This window comes from Oryzias melastigma, linkage group LG23, assembly GCF_002922805.2.
Source record: "Oryzias melastigma strain HK-1 linkage group LG23, ASM292280v2, whole genome shotgun sequence".
Taxonomy (NCBI): Eukaryota; Metazoa; Chordata; class Actinopteri; order Beloniformes; family Adrianichthyidae; genus Oryzias; species Oryzias melastigma.
Window position 1 is genome coordinate 3487166 of NC_050534.1, and position 20131 is coordinate 3507296.

The following is a 20131-nucleotide window of genomic DNA, read 5'->3' on the forward strand; positions in this document are numbered from 1 at the left end:
CAGAATTACTGAAAATGAAGAAAAAATCTGTCAGCCGCTCATAAAGACCCCCGACTGCTTCTGCGTCTTTGTTGTTCTGGATTAAACAGTCACACATGCCTGTGCAGCAGCATGAATGTCAAAGATTCCTTCAGAAACAGAGGGCCAAAAGGGGAATACATTTTGATTCCTGTAAATCCTCAACTAAAAAATATGAGATTTTTTTTTGCCATAAATTGCCCATTTGAGAAGATGGAGATGAAACTCCCACATCTGCTGCAAGTTTTTCTTCCAATTTCTTTGTTTTCAGGGACCAGAGTCCACCCAACGCTGATGGGACCACCATGTTTCACCGCATCCATGAGCATCATTCACAGAAATCATCAGCAGTGTTATTGTTTGTTCAGTTTGGTGTTCTGAAGACTAGCGGTCGACATTCCCAGAGGAATTCCCTCATAAAAGTGAAGCGATTCTCATGGTAAAATAATTGTTCTTTTCCCATCGTAAACCTCACGCAGCAGCCTTCACATCACACATCCTTCTGTTCCTAAAAGTGGAATGCTCTGTCATGTAAAGTTACCGGCAACTTTCAATCACACAGTCTCTCTTAATTAATTGAAAATACTTCAATGAAAGCTTGAGGAAAGAGAGAGAAAAAAAAAACTTTTTTGCCTCAATCCCACAAGCACCAACATGGACTCTAAAAACTTCAAGAAAAGGAAGTCTGTGTTTGACAACAGAGGATGAAAATAAGTCAGGAGTAGCTGTAGAAAGTAAGGATGTTTGCTCCAGGATGTTGGTGGAAAAGTACAGTAAGGAGCAAAAGAAGTCTAGAATAGAGTGGACAGAGTGGTAAAGTAGCATGGAGACAGACATGACAGACAACAGTGAGGTTTGCATTCAGACTGACAGACTGGTTCTAGCTGAGCCTGGTTTACATCGAGGATCGTCTCCTATTGCTGCCTTAACTGAAAACTGTCCAAGCTGCCAAAAACGGAATCTTCAGAAACTACAAATACTCCTGTTTCAAGAAAAACTGTGTTATTTTCTGTCTTGCGAGAAAAATAATTTTATCAAGAAAGTTTTACAAAAGGAAAATAATCTTAGTTTGAGAAAACATGTCTAAACAGAATTCTTTGTAAGATCATTTTTATGATTGGAAGATTTTTTTACTTATTTATTCTACGGTCACAAGCACAACTCCCACCATGCAATAGAGAGGCATTGGCATAATCTTCAAGATTTTAAGACGGCGGCTGTCAGGTGACAGTCAGATAGTTGGCAGTCAGATGGCAGTCAAGCGGCCATTAGGCTGGAGTCAGATAGCTGAAAGATAGCCTTCAGGTGGCAGTCCGGTGGTAGTCAGGCGGCAGTCAGGCGGCAGTCAGTTGTTGGTCAGGCAGCAGTCAGGCAGCAGTCAGATGGCAGTCAGGCAGCAGTCAGATGGCAGTCAGGCAGCAGTCAGATGGCAGTCAGGTGGCAATTAGGCAGTAGTCAGATGGCAGACAGAAGGCAGTGAGGCGGCGGTCAGGTGGCAGTCAGGCGGCACTCAGGCGGCACTCAGATGACAGTCAGGCGACTATCAGGTGGCTGTCAGATGGCAGTCAGATGGCAGTCAGGCAGCACTCAGATGGCAGTCAGGTGGTAGTCAGGTGGCAGTCAGATGGCAGTCAGGCGGCAGTCAGGTGGCAGTCAGGCAGCATTTAGATGGCAGTCAGGCAGCAGTCAGGTGGCAGTCAAGTGGCTGTCAGATGGCAGTCAGGCAGCAGTCAGATGGCAGTCAGGCAGCAGTCAGGCGGCAGTCAGGTGGCAATTAGGCAGCAGTCAGATGGCAGACAGAAGGCAGTGAGGCGGCGGTCAGGTGGCAGTCAGCCGGCACTCAGATGACAGTCAGGCGGCTGTCAGGTGGCAGTCAGACGGCAGTCAGGCAGCACTCAGATGGCAGTCAGGCGGCTTTCAGGTATGCAGAATTGCCTCCTTTTTATCTACCCCCAGACTTCCTGGCGGCTGCCGTCCAGAGACATTTGCATATCGTCCAGTCAGAACTACCTCCACTCAGTGATCCACAGTCACCTCCCGATGACGAATGTGAGGCCACCTGCCAAATTTGATGAAAAACTTGAATTTAGGTTGTCAAGTTGTGGTATTTTGGGATAGGTTATCATAGTCTTAAAGAAACTCTGCTAATGGCAAAAAACTTTCTGACTTATTTCCAACCGGTCTGTTCTCACAGTCTTGTTAGACAGGCGATGGACAAAAACACAGATGCAATTAGGCGGGAACCTTCATTGATATTGATGTTTGTGACATGATATTGACATTGATGTTTATGGATGATTAGGATTTCTATACAGATGAAGGTGGAGATACAAACCCCAGAAAATAATGACAGGAATGAAAGCAAGTGACACATATAAAGTGAAACATCTAGCAAGGAAGAGACATGGACTCGAGATTCAACTTCAGTATCTTTTGGTTTGACTTGAGATTGAAATGTGACATTTGTCGCCGAATTTTATTTTATAAAATATTTTTTTATTTTGACCTTGATAGTGTTAGATCTGTCTCAATAACTTTTTCTGTTAGCCCATTAATGCCTCAATTTAATTCATGATATGAAAACAATAATAAATCAATTTTGTTTTTGCTTTCAAAATTATCTTAAATTAACGTAATTTTGGAGGCAATGTGGTTTGACATATATTTACATCATGGTGTTAAGGGGTTATTGAAAGAAGCACAGTGAAATATGTTACTGATTTTGAACTATTGAGACTTGACATTTGATTTCTCAACAAGACTGGAACCCTGACATGGGATTTACCCAAAAACCTGACATTTCCTTTAAACTTCTGACCAGACCTGAGACTTGACCTGCATTTAGTAAATGGGAATCTTTGACTTTGGTGCTGAATGATGTTTGATCTGGTGGGACGAAGTAGCAAAGGAAAGGGAATTTAAAATGTAGCAGATCAGTGAAAATGAGTCAAACCAGAGTGGAATTGTGGGAGAAAAGCCTTAGGCCTGATCTGCAATGGAAGGAAAGCTGCCAGAGGGAAAGAGCTTGTGTGGACTGGAGATGGTGAATCTGATTGAAGCCTGGAGGGAGAGCTGTAGGAAGTGGACTTGGAGATGCTCATTGAACATGTCTATTGAAAATGACAAAGACAGAGAAAAAGGTACCAGACAGAGGAGGAAGAACACCGACAAAGAGGTCAATGGACTTACAGAAAGAGGGCATGAAGAAGATCCCGGTGACAGAAAGAAACTCAGAGGCAGAAGCTTAACAAATGTATGAACTATCTCAGTTGTAGGTTCACCGTTAATGTCCAGATCATTCAGATGAGCTTGATTTAAAGTTCGCAGGAGAGTCAAGAAGCTCAACGGACATGATCTGCACTTTCTTTCACCAAATAAAGAAATGACAGAGACATGACACGAATACGTCAACGTCTCCTCAAATCCATCCATTGGTTAATCCATTTCAGGGCACAGAGATGCTGGAGCCTATCCCACTTACTGTTGGGGAAAGGTGGGATACATCCTAGACCGATATCAATTCTAATAAACCACGTGTCAAAGTCAAGGCCCGGGGGCCAGATCTGGCCCTCCAGATCATTTTATTTTATTGTTATTAATTGCCTGTTGTTATCTTGAGTATATTTTTAACTTGTATAATGTGACAAAATATATTTTTATGGAGAGTAAAATATTGAAATTTATTAAATGTTTAAGTTGTTTTATTCTGGAATAATATTTCTGCCTTTTTATTATTTATATTTATGTCAAAAAGTTATGGTTTTTGGACTATTTTGGCATTTACCGAGATTTTTTAAGCTATTTTGGAGTTTAGCTAATATTTACACTCTAGCTGTTTGGGTAATTTAGGGTTTTTTCAATTTTGGGGGGCTATTTTGAGGTTTAGCTATTTTTTCAACTACATGCTAGCTGTTTTGGCTAACCTAGGAATTTTTTAATTGTATTTTAGACTGATTTGGCTTTTAGCTAATATTTTAACTGGCTATAAGCTTCAGCGTTTTCAGCTAGCATCTTTAGCGGCCAAATTCAGCTTACAGCCTTCACACTAGCATTATCAGAGGTAATATATCCATGTCTATCTATATCTATGTATGTGTATCTATATCTTTATGTATAAATCTAGCCCATAATTATGTTAAAAAGTTATGGTTTTAAAGTTTTAAAAATGTCATTTTAGAGTGTTCAACATATGTTTATCCTGTTCGTCCAACAACCTAAGTTCTGCTTTGGATTTTGGAGCTTCACACCCCTGTATTAAACTAACGTTGATGTTCTACAACAATTTAGGAAGATAAGCATCTTATCAAAAAATAACCAGCTCAGTGGCCTTGTGGCAGAGTGTCCACCCTAAGACTGGAGGGTTGTGAAATGTGTACAAATCCTGGCCGGGTCATACCAAAGACCCAGTGTTGACACTCAGCATTCAAGGGTTGGATTGAGGGGTTTAAACCACCAAATGGTTACCGAGTGCAACTGTGTCTGCAGCTCACCCCTCCCCCAGGGGAAGGGTCAAATGCAGAGAACAAGTTTCACACACATGGGTCCACTGATGGGACTTTAACAGGAACTTTTCGCTTTCAGGTTTTACTTTTCAATATAACATTGGACTATTATGAATTATTATGAATAGATGTGTGGCTGAAGCCGACTGTAGCTCCTGAGAGATGTGAATAAAGGTTCCTTTAGGGCGTTGAGTCAACATCTCATAAAGGTCAAACAGTCCGTGTCCAGTAGTTTCATCCTAAGTTACATGAACTTTTCCAAATGAGCTGATCCAAATCTGGGGTTATTCCCTCATCCCCCAGCAGAGCAGCTTGAATACGAAACTTTAGAAAAACATTTTTTCTTCTTCATGTCGATTTTTAGGAAAACAGGAAAAGGAAGATGTACGAGAAAGTCCAGGTTTGAGATGTGACCTCAGAGCTGAAGAACCTGGCCCCTCCACCACTTCCTGATAAAAAAACATCAAAGACAGCACTTCCCCTGAGCTCGCCTCCTGACTCGCTGATCGCCGCCCCCCCCCCATGACTCGGCGCTCAGACTCTCCTGCACGCATGAACCCATCCTGTCTGCATCCCAGTCACTCCGGAGGCTGCCACTGCGACTGTGGCTGAGTAAACAATAACACCACCCTCAGCTCTGCACTCTGACAGTGCACACGCACTCCTCTCTGCCAGCGCGGAGCCCACTCCCACCCCGGTCCCCCCCTTCTCTGGGTACCTCCTTCTCCTTTCTCCCAGCAGCATCAGTTAGCAGAAGTCCCTTCTGTCTGCTGGTGTTCTCCTCCCTGATGTGATCCCAGTACCTCCTCTGCAGCTCCGCGGATCCTGACAAACCAGCAGCTCTCGCCTCGAGCAGGAAAACTGCCTCCAACAGTCCTGATCACAATGCAGTAACTACAGCTGCGCAGGTACAGCTGGCAGACAGCTGCAATGGCGCAGCTCGGCCTCTGGAGGGAGCCAGCTCAACGGCACATGAGCCCGAGGTCCTGCTTGCTCCTCTACTGTTCATGTGCTTCTGCTGTGAATGCACAGGCTCTTTAATTAGGGCATCAGTCCAACACATTTGATCAGATTAAGACCCTAATGAAACTTAAGGACTTTGAGCATAAAAAGCGCCTCTTGGAGGACATTCAGCTGCGTGAAGGAGGCCAGTCTTGAGAGTTGTGTCTTCTGTGGTTACTCGAAAGCCTGGACTTGGCTGAGACGGCGCTCCCGCATGAGTACTAAACGTGATTAAACACAACGTGAGCGCATTAAGTGAATGAGCGATGAGCCGATGCAATCGATGATGCTGGGATGGGATGGAGCTTCTCTGCTGATGCTCTGCTGCAGATCCGTCTCTGCTGAGGGTGATGAAAGGATACGGGTCCAGAGTGACCGCCAGGACGGTTTATGGAGGAGCAAAAACAGACCAAGACAAATTCGACAGACAATCTTTGAGGAGCAAATAAAGAGAATTGAACAGTTTTATATGAGGTTAGTGCCTGGATTTGCCTTAAATGTAAGTATTTACAACCAGAGTTCTAGACAAATTGGAAGATTTAATTTTTGAAGGACTAGATATTCAATAAAAAACAAACAAACAAACAAACGCAAGCAGCTCTGACTGGACGATTGTGTAAATGTCTCTGGACTGCAGTCGTCCATATCCAGCACATTCCTATCCCCAAGTTGTCACATACTGATGTTTGGCTATGGCCCCTTCAGGGTCACTTTTTGACGTTCTGGGTGTCCCCAACTCATAGTTTTTAGACGTCCTGGCTGTTCGTAAAATCAAGGGTCCTCAACCCTTGGGATGCAGTACTGGATGTGCACTGGTCCTCGAAACGCATCCAGTACCAGAACCCTATTCCAGTACCAGAACCCTCTCCTTAACCTGGTACTGGTTCGAATCAGGTTAGGGTTAAGGTACCGGTACCACGTTTGGGTACTAGTGCGCTACGCATCGCAGTACTGGACCGGTTCTGGTTCGTTGCCCAGAGGTTGGGAACCTGGAGACCCTCCTATCAGTCAACGCTGCTGCCTTCCTGTCACTGGACTGTCACCGCATAACCTCCATATGTGCCCGGGCGGCCGCTGGCCAACATCAAAACTGTCTGATCACCGTAAAATTTGTACTTTGTATTAAAACCTCTGAGGCCTCCATGTTACTGCCCAACCGCCTCAAGACTACAAATGCCGCCGCACGGCCACATATTGAATTTGCTGAAAAACTTGCATTTATGTTGCAGCGCAGTGGCATTTTGGGATATTTGACTGTAATCTTAGCAGTCTCTTCACACAACAGTATGTTTGTCAATTTAAAAAAAATTAGGTAATGTAAAAAAAAAAATGTCAAGAATCTGAATATGTATGTATAAAAATGTATTTATCTAATCTATGTATGTGTATATATACCTGCAATATATATATATTACAGTTATATTTATGTATATTACAGATATATACACTATATATATATATATATATATATATATATATATATATATATATATATATATATATATATATTAATCTATGCACTGTAGATCTTTGTTATAAAACATCAAAATAGTTTGATCTCAATATTTGTGATTTTTGCAGTATAAAAATTGACAACATTTACCCCTCAGAATGGAGGTTTTTGTACAGTTTCATGTTTTTTTTGTGGAAATATTGTGTAATATAATGAAAAGTACCTATTAAAAAGTTTTGGAGGTTTTATTCACTTATGGATTTCAAGCATTATCTCAGAAAACAGCTTTAAAGGTAAATTATAAAAGCAAATTGTAAACTAGAAGAACATGTTCAAAGGGGCTCCAGACTGCTGAGGTTTAACAGGTTTCAGAATACCAGAAATGACTTTGGGACAAAGGCAAACGATTCAGCTTGTAAATCCTTAAGTTTATAAATAACAAGTCTGTGACAAAATCTAGATTTGAAAGAAGTTGTTTCAGAGTCTTGTAAATATTAAAGGGGAGGTTGTTCTCCAGTGAGCGAGTGTAGAAAAGGACTGATAGAGGAGGAAGTAACTACTGAGTTACAGGCGGGAGCCCAATCCCAGTTAATCCAGAAAGGATTCCGCTCAATTATCCTAAGAATTTGTGAGGTAATCCCACAGGTTTAACGGAGCATCCAGCTGCAAGCCTGAACCACCTGGAAGCAATTTTCACCGTGAAAAACATATAAATTTTTTTGCTCTCCGTCTTGTCTTGTCCCGTGATCTGACGGGGAAGTCCCCCCCTAATCCAAAGCTAACAGTTACAGGCAGTCGTCCAACGTGGCTCCACTCCAACCCAACAGTGAGAGGAGATTGTGCCCGCCAGCCGTCCACAAACATGCAGACGGAGAGCTTTGTCGTCTCCTGGCACTGGGTCAAAAATATTAACTTTATTTATAAAGGAACTCTCTCCACTACAGTTTCTGAATCAACAGATAAATAAAGTTAATTGAATCAAACAGGATGACCTTTACTGATGTTGTGCCAAATGTCAATCAAGGCAAAGCCAGTAAGATTTGGGCTAAAGGAGGCGGTGTTTGATGGAGGATGGAGTCATGAGACCAAATATGACACAAAGAGACTGTGACTGGAAATTATCATGTTATACATCTTCTAGATCAGGGGTGTCAAACTCAATCACAATAGGGGCCAAAATCTCAAACACGCCTTAGGTCACGGGCCGAACAGGATAAACATGTATTATACACTCTAAAACTACATTTTTAAAACTTTAAAACCATAACTTTTTAACATAATTATGAACTAGATATATAGCATTATGTGTGTTAATGCTAGTGTGAATGCATTAAGTTCAATTTGGCCGCTGAAGATACTAGTGCTGATAGTTGAAGATGTTGGAATTGATAGCTAAAAAACGCTAATGCTGATAGCTGAAAACAAGAAGTTGATAGCTAGCTAAAATATTAGCTAAATGTCAAATTAGCCTAAAAAACTAAACAAAAACAATTTAGGTTTGCCAAAACAGCTAGCATGTAGCTGAAAAAAGAGCTACACTTCAAAAAAAGCCTAAAAAACCGAACAAATCCTAAATTAGCCAAAACATGTTAAGCATGTAAATATTAGCCTAACTCCAAAACAGCCTAAATTAGCCAAAACAGCTAGCATGTAGCTAAAATATTAGCTAAACTCCAAATTCTGTCAAATTTTGTCAAAATTCTAAAAGTTAAAAATAAGAGCAAGATGACATCGGGCCATTAATAACAATAAAATAAAATGATCTAAAGGGCCGGATAGAATTACCTGGAGGGCTGGATCCTGCCCCTGGGCCTTGACTTTGATACATGTGTTCTAGAGTCAAGCTATGCTCACACAGCCCTCTGCAACAAGCGTTCACTGACAAATATTTAAATTCACATTCAAAATTAATGTTCACACGTAGCTACACAAGATTCTCTGACCCCGTCTGGCTTTATCAACCATGTGCATTGAACGTTGGTTTGACAATGAAAGTTAAACAAAGTTGAACTTTAACCAATCGGACCATGATCTGCTAGTGACAAACATTGGAAAAGTGCGATTTGTGTCTGGTTGGAGTTTTATCACACCAAGTCAATGGAATGGTCATACTGTCATATATCAGAGGCATAACTGATCGTATCCAAAGTTCCATGAAAAAACACCACATTAACACCCTGGTCAAACCGCACAAAAAACGTAGACAAATCAAGGTACAGCCAAAAGATCGAGCAAAATATAAAAAAAATGCAACATCTATGAAATACTGTCATGCCTGCAATAGAATATACATCTGATAAATGTAATCACAAGAAAAACAGAACACTGGAAGGAACGTGAAAATGAAATGAAAAACGGATAACAATAGAAGGACGACAACAGGTGTCTCAGGAAAACATGAAATCAGCAATAACAGACCACTGCAAGCGAGGAAATCCTATCATGGACTTGGAAAAGACAAAAGTCATCCGCACTGAAGAAAACAAATATCGCAAACAGCTCCCATACTTGGAGCAATATCATCTAGCAGGGGGCGGAGTCATCTGTCAAAGGTGTCTCCAACGGGTCACACCTGACCACCTGGCGATGACCCTGAAGAAGACGGAACGTGAATCTGATAACAAAAGAAGTTATATAGACACTAAGATTATTGCAATGACACAAAGTCTGTCATATATTGGATTAGAGCTACTAAAGACAGAATCTGGAGTGAGATTCCATTGTTTTTCACCGTTTGACATTCCTCACCAAAAGCTTCAGACATGCGCTACACAGTAGAAAAGTAGAAGAAGAAGCCCCTCCCTGCTCATCCAGTGTGAACACCATAGTCTATACACACGTTCAAGAACACTCTAGACACAGGTTCTTGAACATGCAACACGGTATCCAGTCCAGTATCGCATCAGGTACTGGATTAGGTACTATTACCCAAACCCGGCACCTGATGCAAACCAATACCAGAAGCGGGACTGGGCTCAAACCGAACCCGGACGTGGTACTGGATGCAAACTGATTCTGGCTTCGGATACCAGTACTGGATTAGGGTACAGGTACTGGGTTGGGCTACGGGTGTACTCTGCATCCCAGTAGTGGAGTAGTTTCTGGAGGTTGGGACCCATGATTTAATGGGAACAGTTAGCACGACAAAAAACGACGAGTTGGGGACGTCCAAAACATTTTTTTTCACACGTAAGGATCCTTAACCGAAAGTCCAAATGTGACGAGTTGAGAGAGAGAATGTGTTGGTCAATGTTCTTGCATTGCAGAAAGTTGACCCACGCGTGGACAAATGTTCTGGATGTGACGTTTGCATCAACAGGTTTTTGTGTACTGTAATCTGACTGAACAGCATGGCACAAGTGTATCATGTTACCATGGCGACCGCAGCGTCCAGAACACACTGATCAGATTGACGGCGCAGTTTTTGACCCCCCACTTCCAGCCATCAGCTCGGTCTGCAAGAATTCACACATGCAAGTGTTAATTAGCTGTTTAGCTGTTAGCGGACATGATGGGGTCAGGCACACCTCACTGCGGAAGAAACAGACTTAATGAAAGCCTGGAGTCGTGTGACAGGCCATCTCAAAGTGAGGAGCCCCTAATAAGCATCAGTTGGGCTTTCATCCTGTCTATTTCCAGAGGCCACGACCAGAATTCCTCAGTCCCTCAACAGCAAAGTAAACAAATACATTAAGAGAAACGTGGGGACTGCTGCACTGCTGGGAGAAAGACTTCTATTAAAAGAAAGCTGCAGTTGTACAAAAACACGATGACAACCAGCTGGCCCGATCCGATCAAGCTGTTTCCACCGGACGGGTTGAATTCCAGCAGATTCCAGCAAAAAAAGCAAGACATATAGTGCACATCTGCATGAGTCAGTGCTCCACAGATTAGTCACTCTTCCTCATGGCGTTTGACTGGAATACGGTTCATTTGTTCAAGATGATTCAGCTGCTCGACATCGACTGGTTGTGTTGGGTTGACAACACTCCCCGGTGTGGCCTGATTATGAGGCGCTGCACTCCCACAAACGGTTGCTTTTGTGACAGGACACATTCTTTTCAAGTAAACTGATAAAGCCACTTACTTGGATTATGGTGAAATGTGTAAGAGAAAGCAGAATTTATGCACAGATGTCATGATCCAGCTCTAACACAGTGAAGACAAAGTCAACAAAGAGCACTGAACTGAAACCTTTCTGTCAAGCTTATGCCTGTAGGGTTTATTTCAGGACAGCTGTTCATTAATTGGAAAACAAATTACTGTAGATTTGAAGATAAATGGGTTTCACTCACTAATCCAGCCTGATTTTACTAAAAGGCTTATCCGAAGATGAGGAGGAGGGGCTGGATGTTACTTCATATTATATGGAGTCAGAGAGTTGAAAGTTATTATGGCATTCTGCTAGATTTTTGGATTATTTTGGCATTTATTAAGGTTTTATATGCGATTTGGGAGTTTACATGCTAACTATTTTGGCTAATTTAGGATTTTTTTAGACTATTTTGGAGTTAGGCTAATATTTCAGCTACATGCTAGCTATTTTAGCTAACTTAGGCTTTTTCCGTTTTTTAGGCTATTTGGATCACCTGACAGTCACTGATTTGGTAATTATATGCAGTCCAGTTACTGAACATTCAGAGATGTCATAGAATCATCATCATCCTCCAATTCTACCACCCCCAACTTTGTGTTCGTGGATGATAATACTCCACCACATGGTACCAGAATCTTCACAGCTGGACTTTAGGAAGTGGGAGTGGCTCATATGGCATGACCAGCAATGACCCTTGACCTAAACCCCAATGAATAAAAACTTACTCATTTGTTACAATTGGAAACATTTTTAGATTTGATCAAAATTCAGGTCAAACAGTAAAATCAGTCATGTAAATAACTAAATCACTATCTTATTGTGAGAAGTGTAATGAAGACCCTAAAATGAATACTAAAGACAATACAAGTGATCCAGGATAGAAATTATCACTAACTAACTTGGATAGAATTTGTATGTTTATATTGAATAACAACCAAAAATGTATTAATTTAGCCAAACTAAAACACTAATAAATAGTTCTTACAGGATTACTACCTGATAACTACATCACTGCCTTTTGATAGAAAGCTTTCTTAAGGCTTTCTTAAATTCCGCCTGATCCAGCCCTCCTTCCACAGCAGAGGGCTCCAGCTCACCGAGGAAGCTGCTGGGAAACCGTCAGGGGTCAAACGCCTCAGCTCAATGAGTCACTCTAAGATTGAATGGCAGTCCGGCGCTGCCGGCCACCTCAAAAGCTTTGCGGCTTTGGCTTTTTGGTTAGTAATGAGGCATATTTCCCGTTGTTCTCTGCAGCCAGAAACTATAAACCACATTCCCCCCGTGCCAAACCTAAAGTCACAGACCTGCAGGTTCTGACGCAATGCATGAAATGCTCATTTACAAGGTGTTAAATACATTTCCACAGCAGGTAGGGCGCAGGTGCTGCACCACCCACAAGGCCTCTGCAGGGAAGCACAGACACCAAACCCGAATAATTTGTCAATAGATGAAACTTTTAAGGAACGCTGATGGAAGTTTATCTGAACTTCAGATGAACATTCAGGGCAGGAGACAGCAGAGGATAATGTGTTATCGACGTCTCAACCCGACCTCTAGCTGACTCCAAACACGCATGGAGATTTTTCCCTGCAAGATAACTTGTTTGAATACTTTAGATGCAATTTTATTTCAGAAAAAGAACAATCATGATTGACCCATAATGACTTTGAAAGATCTCCTTTTTCACCTCCACAGTAAGAAAAGGAGCTATTGGCTTTTTCTAAGGTCCATTTTTTTATTTCTGAGTGTGAAAATACATGTTTTGATGGTTAAATTAAAAGTAAATTTTTCTGTTTTGTTTTATTTATCGTGTTTCTCTGTCTTGTAGAAGGAGTTAAAGTGTTCTCTGTCATCTCAGCACAGAGGCCATTATCTGAACAGAAGGTTGGATTCAAAATTATGAATTTGGACTATTAAGTTTTGTAATGTAATTCACCAGTTTTCCTAGAACATGTCCTTGTCAGGAGTCAGCGCTCCGTCTCTCCCTCTGGTCGGGAGCCATCTCCAGGGTACTGAAGACACTACATCTCCCAGTAACCCCAGCGCACAGTTCGCTCAGCTGACACTCATTTACCACGAGATACTTAAGAACTCCACAGAGCCTCACTCAGTGCGAAGTATTGTTTGTGCCATCGCACATGCATTACCGAGCATTTTGTTGATTATTTCCTGATTGCCTGCTGCCTGCCCTGACCCTAAAAAATATGGTCTATTCCTGAAAGATTGTCCTCTGCCTGCCTGACTCTGATTTAGCTTTGTGGACTTTTAGCTGCAATTGAATTCACTTTGCTGAAACTGAATTGTTGTCAAGTTTCATGTTTTTATGAACCATAACTGCATAATCAAGGCTGTCTCAAGGCACTGCACAAATAATTCAACGATCATAGAATCCAGGCAAAAAATACAATTTTGACTTTTAGAGTCAAAATCCCTCCACATTAATGATATATATATTAGGTGGTAAACTCCACTGCACATCGATGATGTGAGCATGCAGCTGGGCAAATTCAGAAAATGTAGGAAACATCCGATGTCCAAACCTGATGAAGTCCCTCTTGACATTAATCGACTTTCAGCTGTAATCTCCCCATTAATCCTCTTTAAGTGTTTAAAGACCCCCCAGTCCAACCCCCGAGGCCAATCTGAATGTACTCACAACAGGATGGCTCATAAATCTTTGTAAATGATGGCAGAAGTGCATGACAATGTTCCACACAAGTTTTAGGATTTTAGTTCATTAACTCATCCCCCCCCCCCCCAAAAAAACCTACAATTTTCAAAAATAATTTAAAAACGACAGTATTTTCTGCACTATTGGACGCACCGGATGATAAGGCTCATCGTCAATGAACGGTATATTTTCAAACTTATCTCACATATAAGACTCACTGAACTACAAGGGAATGTTAACACCCAATCCTGTTTGTAACATGCTACTCGTTAGTCAAGCTAGCTGCGTTAGCCATCATAGCGTATTCACAATACCTGTATTACAACATTGTTTTCAACACATAAAAACTAGGTGATAAAGCTAAAAGAAACATTGCTGTGACTACGTTAACTCCCAACATTATCTCTAACACAATAAAACCCAGTCTGACACAGGTATATGTTAGCAACGTTAGCATATTCACACCAACCATTTGTCAGAGCACCGTGTTCCTCTTAACGTCAATGTCGTGTTCTTCAACGTCAATAAGAACAACCAGAATTAATCCATATATAAGGTGCACTGTTGTTTCTTAACAAAAAAGGGTTTCAAGTGTGTGTTATAGTACACAAAATCCAGTTAAAAAATGCTAATAGTTGTAGTTTTCTAACAACTCCTGGGTTTGTCCTGTCCACACGTTCTGCTGCAGTCGATGGAGTCACACTGAAGTAAATGTAGATGCTCAGCTTGACTGTTCGTACCCAGCACTCCAGACGTTTACGGTAAAATAGGCGGTAATGTTTGAAACATCTGGAGTCCATGAGCGAGTCCTGAATCACAGGTGACGGCTGCTTAGTCACTGAGAAGCGCTGGCGCTGGTCTCGTTTCACTCTCACTCTGAGCTTCCTTCTTACTGCAGAAACAGATGCTCTTCAATGCTTCCTGACCTGCTGGTGACTGACAGCTCCTTCATGTGAGCGCAGTGTTTATGCTAGCATGACACATTTCAGCTCAGATCAATCAATCACTTCCTAATGATGGAGGGTTTATTTTCTTAAATGAGGCTTTAAAAAAAATCCTTTTTTCTTTATTCAGCTGCTGAAACGGAGGTCAGAGCTGAAGCAGTCAGGATTTCCCTTCTCTAAATGAGCAGAGCGCGGACCAGCTAAGACGGACGGGTGGAAACTGGACACATTTCCACAAGGCTGCTCTCCGGATTTCCTCCCTGGTTTCGTTGACAGATTTTCCTCCATTCTTAGCTGAGGCAGAAAGAAGGGTCCCCCCGTGTCTCCTGTCACACAAAGAAACGGCCCTCCGCTCTTCCAGTCGTCTCGCACAGCTACAACAACAAACTCCAGACAAAGGAAAGAGTGTGTTCGCGTTTAAGAGGAGAGAATGAGGCAAGAGGTAACCGAAGACTAAAGAGGAGGGAAGGAGGAGGTGAAAACAGCATGTGAGCATAATGTGGGCTCCATCACCACTGGAGCCCAGCAAAGACTGTGGGATTTATTTGCACTAAAGTTTTAATCCTCCTCCTGATGAAGTTATGTGTATATTCAAGTTAAAGATCTGCAGGAATTTGGGTTTAGGAGTTGCAGAAAGGTTCAGGTTGAGATGTGGAAAACATCTGCAGGAGTCGAGACAAACACCTGCTGGAGAAGATGAAACACCAGGAAATGTACTTTACGGGCAAAACTGGAGAAACAACAGAACGGATACTTTGGTTTTCTTTAGCACTGATGAGATGAACACTTTTCTTTGTGACAATGCTGCACAGATGTGGAAATCCTAAAGATTGCTTCCTGGTTACAGAATGGGGCGCTACAGGAATGTCCCGTTGACCCACTGTCACTTTCAACGCATTCTCGCTCCCAACTCATCGTTTTTTGAAGTAATCACAGGTCCCCAACATCTGGGTCGCAAACCAGAACCAATCCAGTACCGCGACACGTATCGCACCGGTACCCAAACACGATACCCGTACACTAACCCTAAACCGGACCAGATGCAGTAGCATACCAGAGTCGATGTAAACCAGTACTGGGTTAGGGTTAGGGTACCGGTGCTGGAGGCGTCTTGAAGACCAGTGCGCATCTGGTACAGCACATGTGTCAAAGTCAAGGCCCGGGGGCCGGATCCGGCCCTCCAAGTAATTCTATTCGGCCCTCCAGATCATTTTATTTTATTGTTAATGGGCTGATGTTATCTTGAGCTTATTTCTAACTTGTGTAATTTTGACAAAATGTATTTCTATGGAGAGTAAAATATTGAAAGTTTTTTAAGGTTTAAATTGATTTATTCTGGAATAATATTCCTGACTTTTTATTATTCGCAATCATGTTAAAAAGTTACAGTTTTTAAAGTTTAAAAATTGGCATTTCGCTAGCTTTCTGGAATACTTTGGCGTTTACTAAGATTGTTTGACCATTTTGGAGTTTAGCTAATGTTTCAGCTACATGCTAGCTGTTCTGGCAAAAAAAAAATAACAGTTTTTTAAGCTGTTCCAGAGTTAGGCTAATATTTATATGCTAGCTATTTTCGTCTAATTTAGGTTTTTTTTTTCATTTTTTAGGCTATTTTGGAGTTTAGCTAGTATTTCAACTAAATGCTAGCTGTTTTGGCTAATTTAGTTTTTTTCAAAAGTTTTTAGACTGTTTTAGTTGGCTATTATCTTCATCTTTTTCAGCTATTAGCTTGGTTTTAGAGTGTTCAATAAATGTTTATCCTGTTCGGCCCATGACCTAAGGTGTGTTTTGGATTTTGGCCCCCAGTGTGATTGAGTTTGACACCCGTCATAAAGAGTCACGGGGCTGCTGGAGCCTAACCCAACCACTGTTTGGCGAAGGTGGGGTACACCCTCGACGGGTTGCCAGTCTGTCGCAGAGCCAAGAAAAACTCATCTTACCTTTTTTTTTTTTTTTTTTTTCTCAAATTAGCTCTTAAGGAGGAGCTGTAGTGATTTAAGGCTACCTATCCGTCCACCGGTAGGGTGTTTCGCGTTGAGCCTTTGAGGAGAAAATCATTTCTTTACGTGGATGTTCTTAGAAGCACAGAAGCATTCATTTAAAATCACAATTTTTGTCTTAGCATGACTTTTTAAACGTATAAAACCAATGTTATGTATTTTCTAAGCGCTGCCAACTAGCGCTAACGTAGATGACCGCCGACTATCGATGACATCATCGAGTCCAAATTTGAAGATGCAATTTTTTTATATTTCTCTGCTTGGAGGGCTAAATGTAGAGGCAGGGGAGGAATTTGGATTGGGCCTAAGACTTGATCCTGAGAGAAGAGTTGGTGAATCCAGGAACAGGAAGTCGAGTCTGCAGCAGCTTCTTCAGCAGAGATCAACCCGAGCTTGAAAAGCTCTTCAGGGCAGCACATGTGAGCATTCCAGTGAACTGCATGTCCTCACTGCTGCCGCCTCTTTTCACTTGGGGGGCCGATTAGCTCTGCTTTTCATTCTAAGGGACATGACACGGGGCCCCCGCAGACCCGCAGGCCGTAGACGTGTGATCACGTTACAACCCAGAGGCTGACACCGTTATTAATGAGCCGTCCGTAATGGGTTCAGAGCCGCCGCAGCTTCGGTTCTCCAGCCGGGTCAAAGGCGGAGACAACACTAATGCTCAAGAGCTGAGAGGAGTGAGAGCGGTAGAGTCTGCAAACACTTTTCCAGTCTGTTTGCGCTGCGTCCAGACGCGGGGTCCCGGGACAGCTCGAATAAGAAAATGTAAAAAAAGCCTGGATGTTGCTGCGCTCACACTGGGCTCAGTGGAGTCCAAAAATACCCATGAAAGGATGCACTGAGGAGCTGTGGAACTCCACAGATCAATGAGACAGCTCCTTCTGCCTCCGTCTGCCTGAAGCCCTGCAGACGCATCTGCAACTCATCGTCTGCTTTCATCAATGGATGGCAGTGAGGCTGCAGAAACGGAGGACGCACACAAGTCTGCAGAGGATAAACGCATCAAACGAGGAGTCTTCAAAACATTCGACTCATGTTTATAGTCTGCTGATTCAGCAGCTTTGACTCAGAGTTTGACAAAGAAACCATCAGACATTCAGCTTTCTGCCATTCCACATCATTCAAAAGGAAAAAATAGTAGCTTTTGATCAAAATCTCAACACGGATGCTGGAATTTCTTGTTTAATTCTGAAAGGAAAAGATAATCGAAATAAATGCACATGATAGTGCATTTGCTTTTAAAAGGTCCAAGCTTTTCCACATTTTATTCCAATAAAAATAATAATAATAATAATGCAGCAATCCACAGCTGTGCCTTGTTTGCAGGAGCAACTTCAGCCGAAAAGTTTGTGTTTTTGATGCACGATAACCAAGACGTCGATAAAATCTACCCAGAAACCATGAGGGGGCAACATTACCGCCTCATAGACGCTCACAAAAGAGATTCATGTAACGTCATAAATAACATCCATTCTAACAGTCACAAACATTTGTTGGTTTTTGAGTAGTTTCGACGGTTGAAACTGAAGATCTGACGGCAGCAGCTGGATGCAAAGGAAGAGAAGAAGCCTGAAATGTGCATAATTAAATAAATAAATATCACCAATCAGACAATCAACAGATAAAATATGTTTAAATATATACAAATATCATAAAATTGTGAAAAACCTGCACACAAGTTTTACATTGACAATATTATTATATGTATTTCCTTTTTGCTTTAAATACATATTATGTTATAACAGCATTTTATGGTAAAATAGGTATTATAATACATATATTATTTATCATAATAAACATATGTATAGTAAAAATGTATTAATCATACTAAAATATTTATTATGAATATTTTTTATCATGTTGAATATTATTATATTAAATTTTTCTTTCAAAATCAATATTTTATTATTTCATGTGACTGTTTATCACAATTGCTTATTTATTTCATGATGAAATTTGCAAAGATGAAACCACATAAGACCATACTAAAAAAAAAAAAAATCTTGTTCTCAGAAGGGGAGTTTGTGTTTTAAAACAATTCTAGAAAATCAGTTTTCACAAGTAGTTTGTAAAAAAAGTTTCTCAGAAAATCCTTTTTTATTTTATTTTGAAACAACCTTTTCTTTTCCCTGATCTGTTTCCCTTCAGAACTTTACAGCCTCGTCGAGATTCAGACTTTACTCTAAAATTCTTCTCCATCTCCAGACATTCCTCGATCGCTCATCTTTTCTGAGCCTTTCTTTACACCTTCCTGAGTCTCCGTTTCCTTTCCTCCTAAACCTTCTTTCATTTTCTCCTCCTCGTGCCAATAATGTGAGCTAAGCTGTGGGGACGGGATGAGGAGCCGTCTGCTCAGTGAGGCAGAGGCCGGTGATGAGAGAATCAGGTGCTTTGTCTGGAAGACACAACCAATAAGCAAATATGGATTCTGGCTGGGTTTTTCCACTTTTTTTCTTCTCCACCTGCTCTCACTGCTTTAGGCATTAGCTTTAATATTAATGCAGAAAAACAAACAAATGTGATGTAATCATTGTGTTATATATAAAACAATTGATTCCATTGGATTTGAAACTCACAGCAGAAACAAAACTTCCAGAGCTCCACTGGAAAAACTTTGAGAAGGTCTGAAATGAAACTTTTTCCTGATCTGTTAGTTTGAAGCAGAAACACAGAAGGTCATCATTAGTGTGGTGACAAGGAAAGACAGGGACGGTCCTCTGGGGTGGATGGACAGGACCGTTTCCGTCACGGAAGCAGTAAAAGTCAAACAGCTGATGTCTTTAGATCCCTACATGAGACTGAAACATCTGAAAAGCGTTTTCCACATTTTTTCCTCAGCCCCACACACCAGGTCCATGCAGAAGAGCCACAAAGTGGAGTACGCACAGAATCTGCTGACTCTGAGAAGCGTCTTTAAAATGTTGAGTTGTTTTGACCTTCCTTGAGGGGTTTGAAACATCAGCTGATACTCTTCAACAAAACTGCAGCAAATATGATCATTTTTAGCATTTTTTTGCTCAGAACTACAACCTGGACACTTTTATCAGCCTCCAAATCAGCCCATCATAAATTAATTTGATATTTCTCTAAATGAAATCTGATTTGGGGGAACATTGGGCCTTTGGGTGAGTCACATGAGAGAGATTCAAACTAAAAGGATTTCACTAACTGTTGACAAAACATTCCTTCAAACCCAAACGGACTCTTCAGTGTAAATGCTGCATGTCGGGGCATGAGCTACCTTTAAGGGCAGCTTCTTCATGTGAGATGCCTCCTGTCAGCAGTGCCCCCCCCACCCCCCGGAAAATCCTCTGTAAATCAGTAAGATGAGGTTTGTGGTGATGAGGGCCATTCCCCTGTGGCTGCAAAATATCACTTTCTCTCCATTGTGGGGGGGGGTTACCGACACACACCACAAAAAGACCGAGTGGCCGGGGGTCTT

The 20131-nt window shown here is 41.6% G+C and overlaps 1 protein-coding gene across 12 annotated transcripts in view; it reads right to left on the reverse strand.

The window, feature by feature from the left end:
* Window positions 1-20131, reverse strand: part of nav3 (neuron navigator 3) — a 435160-nt gene that overhangs the window by 151726 nt on the left and 263303 nt on the right. The gene's annotated exons all lie outside the window — the stretch shown is intronic.